Source organism: Lepus europaeus, chromosome 1 (assembly GCF_033115175.1).
Source record: "Lepus europaeus isolate LE1 chromosome 1, mLepTim1.pri, whole genome shotgun sequence".
Taxonomy (NCBI): Eukaryota; Metazoa; Chordata; class Mammalia; order Lagomorpha; family Leporidae; genus Lepus; species Lepus europaeus.
The window spans coordinates 35,501,109-35,505,624 of NC_084827.1; the positions used below are offsets into that span (position 1 = coordinate 35,501,109).

Sequence of the window (4,516 nt, forward strand, 5' to 3'; positions counted from 1 at the left end):
GCAGGGCCCAAGGACTTGGGTCATCCTCCACTGCCCTCCCGGGCCACAGCAGAGAGCTGGACTGGAAGAGGAGCAACCAGGACAGAATCTGGAGCCCCAACCGGGACTAGAACTCGGTGTGCCAGCGCCACAGGCTGAGGATTAGCCTATTGAGCCGCGGCGCCGGCCATGGTTATCTGTTTATTTCTAACTTTTATAGTAGTAACACATATTACTTTCTTATAAAAATAACAATAAAGGAAATATAATGACAACTTCCTCCATCATTCAGTTCATGATCTGCATCCAGACAGTGTACCTTTGCAGACCTGTCTTCTGCCTTACTGTCCATTCAAGTCTTTGCTTAACCACATCCCCCTGCCTGATTGAGCCTCCCCAAACTCTTGCTAAGGGTCTCTTTTAGGTACTCCTGTAGTACTGATGGAGGTGGGAAACAGCTAGCTGAAGACTGAGATAGGTAGCCAGGGACAAAAGGCTCAAGTCCGACATGGAAGCCTGATGTAAGAGGAACACACCTGGAAACAAATGCTCCCCACTCCCTACTCAAAACCAAGATGGGAAACTGAAATCACAGCAGAATGAGATTACAGCTGGACCCGTCCAGCTCCAGATATCGACTCCCCAGAGTAAGAAGGGCATCAGTGACCAACAGATATGTTTACAAAATCCTGTACAAACTTTCCTTGATCAAGCCCTGTGGCAACTTCCCCTAATGGATTCCTGTACAGAAACCCTCCTGCTCTGGGAGTTTTCCTTTGTTTCAATAAAACTTTGCTCTCTCTTTGCCCTTAATCAGCCTTACTTCCAGCTCATCCTCCATTTTGCTTGTACTTCTCATTCTTCATGGGTCACAAGATGTGAACCCCAACAACTAGAACTACAGATTCCTGTAACAGTATGAATGTGTGAGGCACATTGTATCAGCATGCTTTCCTGTCTGCTTCCTCTACGACATGATTTTCTGATTGTTCCATTCCCGCCTTTCCCACCTCCCTGCAACTGAATGGTAAGGTACTCAAGACCAGGGGCCAAATCTAACTAGCTTTTGCATTTCCAGAACTCATTATAGTGTTGGATGCGAGTTGGATGTGAATTGATCCTGGACAAAAAGATATGCCAGCTCCACGGTTGCTCATTGGTGGTCCCACAAGAAATCTTTGAGTAGATTCTTTTCAGTGATACTCTTGAAAGTGTAATATTGAGTAGTTGAGCTATTCATAGAACTACAGTTGTTCTACAGTAGCCCTGGGTACATATTTAAATCACCTGGGGAGCTTTAAAAAATACTGATGTCTGGGTTTTATTTCCAGAGATTCACCTTGAATTGATTATAGGTACATGCAGAGAATCTGGATTAAAAAGAAATTCCCAGGTGATTTGATTGTGACCACAGTTAAAGCTAGTGCTCAAGGGCACCCAATTAGAACTTGTATGGAAGGACCTATTTGCAGCTTTGGTATCAAGGAACAGCTTTGGTTGCAGTCAGAGTGGTTGCAACTGTGAAGTCTCCTAAAATGAATCACAGTAGGAGAAGCAGAGGAGGCACAAAGGAGACCTCTGCTCTCCAAGAGAGCTATTGCCAATAGGGATCAGAAGATCCTACTCACAAGGGGTCAGCTGCTGGGAATGTACGACTAGGGAATTTGAATTCATTAAGGTTTCTTGTCCTTGTTTCCATTCAAGTGTGTGACACATAGCCATGAGAAGACCAGAGATCACATGCCTTCTGTGTCAGCAGTTTTCTGAGGCTTGGAGGGCTACTTGGAGCAAAGACCTTGAAGCAGAAGCCTAATTTCAGCTTCCTGAATTTTTGAGAAAGTGAAGTAAATTTAAAGCACATTAATCGTAAGCACAATTCTTTGTTCAATTTTATCTGCTAGCTTACCTATAGTTTATGATAAAATTATTCTTAAATATGTCTTTATAGGATCCAGGTTGAAGAACAACAGCAAACATTGAATGTCCTATTCTCTAGTACAGGAGTGGAGAATGTCAGTAGTCTGTAGAAGGCCCATGGAATCATTTCCTCTGTCAAGGGAATCATAGGAAGGACTTGAAATTCAGTAAATCTATAGCAGGCTAATTTTTACATTTCTAATTGTGGATGGTGCATGAATGATGTTATAAATATCCAAATGGCTCTGGACAGAAAAACGTTTCCCACCCCTATCTAAACCATGCTGTAATTTTATCACCAACTTCACCAAAAGAGGTGCATTGCATGATGAGTAAAGAAACTGTTACATTACAGTTATGGTTATATATTGCTGTGTAACAAACCAAATTTATATGGCTGAAAACAGCAGTTTTTTATTATCTCTCATAATTCTGTGGTTTGACTGAGTTCTGGGTGGTTCCTATTTAGTGTCCTGTGGGTTTCATTTAGCTAGAAGCCAGGGCTGAAGTTTCTGAGGGCTTGGCTGGGCTGGCCGTTCAGAGAGCTCACAGATATGCTGGCAGATGCTGCTACCTGTGCTCTGGGAGCCCAGCTGGGGCTACTGACACCTGGCTTCCCCGTGTGACTTTGGTCTTTGCATAGTGTGGTGGCTGGGCTCTAAGACAATGCCCTAAGATGGAATGTTCCAGGTGGCAGGATATGGAAGCTGCTGGTACTTTAAAGATCTCTGTGTAGAGTTTCCAGAAAATCCCTTTGGCTTCATTTTATTGGTCAAAGCTGTACTGTGACCCTCCAGTTTCAAAAGTAGAGAAGAAAGTATTCATCCCTTGATGTAAGAACACTAAGGCCTGCATTGCAATAGGCAAGTGGGATAGGAGGCAAAGTGACCATTCTGGGGAATACAGTCCATCATAAAACTGCTCCATTTTAAAATTCTTATTTCATTTGATAATTTTATTAGATAAATGCCACACAGTTATTGAGGAGTTCAATATAAATGGTGAAAATGAATTAGAGGCCGATGCTGTGGCATAATGGGTAAAGTCGCTGCCTGCAGTGCCGGCATCCCATATGGGTGCTGGTTCAAGTCTCGGCTGCTCCACTTCCCATCAGCTCTCTGCTATGGCCTGGGAAAGCAGTACAAGATGGCCAAAGTCTTTGGGCCCCTGCACCCCCATGGGAGACCTGGAAGAACCTCCTGTCTCCTGGGTTTGGATCAGCATAGTTCCAGCCATTTTGGCCAACTGAGGAGTGAACCAGTGGATGGAAGACCTCTCTCTCTCTTGCCTCTCCTCTCTCTGTGTAACTCTGACTTTCAAGTAAATAAATACATCTTTAAAAAAAAGAAAATTAGGCCGGTGCCGCGGCTCACTAGGCTAATCCTCCACCTTGCGGCGCCGGCACACTGGGTTCTAGTCCCGGTCGGGGCACCAATCCTGTCCTGGTTGCCCCTCTTCCAGGCAAGCTCTCTGCTGTGGCCCGGGAGTGCAGTGGAGGATGGCCCAGGTCCTTGGGCCCTGCACCCCATGGGAGACCAGGAGAAGCACCTGGCTCCTGCCATCGGATCGGCACGGTGCGCCGGCCACAGCGCGCCTGCCGCGGCGGCCATTGGAGGGTGAACCAACGGCAAAAGGAAGACCTTTCTCTCTGTCTCTCTCTCACTGTCCACTCTGCCTGTCAAAAAAAAAAAAAGTTAAAAAAAAAGAAAATTAATAAGATATTAATAAAGTACTACACTTGATCTTAGCCAAAAGGCCGAGAAGTGATTATTAATATAGTATTAAATTGTGACCTTATGAGCTGCCTTTGTGTTGTTATGAAATCAAAAAGAATAACTACACACTTCAGAGTGGTATCTTGGAATCAGGTTTTACATGTTAATTGCAAACAGGGAATTTATTTATTTATACAAATTTGGCTTAAAAATTTACCTTTTCAGTAACATCATTAGAATGATTTATGTTTACTGTTATCTTCTAAATATTCAGTTTAATATATAGTACACCATATGACTGACTTATTTTATATGAAATTGAGATATTTCTCACACTAGTGGGTAATTCAATTTACTGCAATGTATTATTTTAAAACATGAGCTAGTAATTGTAAATTAATTTATTCTCATCTTCAGAATCTTAAGTAATGGAATAACCTTAAAGACCTTCTTTGTTGATGAAATATATACACACATTTTTATTGGGGATATGTCTTCTTGGTATGTAAGAACAGTTTTGTAGGATTTATTAGCCCCATAATTGCTCCATGTGGTCAACTGAGTTGTACCCTAGTATTTTGTGATTGATGGAAAGCTACAAAATTCCCACATAACATTATGTTGTGATAAGGCTGGAGAGTGAAATATGTAATTGTTAGCTGGATGTCCAAACTTGCTATATTTTTTTTCTGTTAAGAGGAAAAAAATAATATAAGTAAACTATGCTGTCTTTTTTCCCACACCATCTTTGTTTTGTTAATTCCTCTGACCAGCCAAAGACATTCTTTCAGTACATGAGCAGATGGGAATAGCATTTTGGCTATGAATGTGTCAAAATGAATGTGATTTTTAAAATGGCAATTTATATGACAAAGGCTTATTCTCTGAAGTAGAATTTGGAGTAA

General features: G+C 42.2%; 1 pseudogene; it reads right to left on the reverse strand.

Moving 5' to 3' along the window:
- Positions 1–3,504: 3,504 nt before the first annotated feature.
- On the reverse strand, positions 3,505–3,664 carry LOC133768809 (U2 spliceosomal RNA; annotated as a pseudogene).
- Between the last annotated feature and the right edge of the window lie 852 nt (positions 3,665–4,516).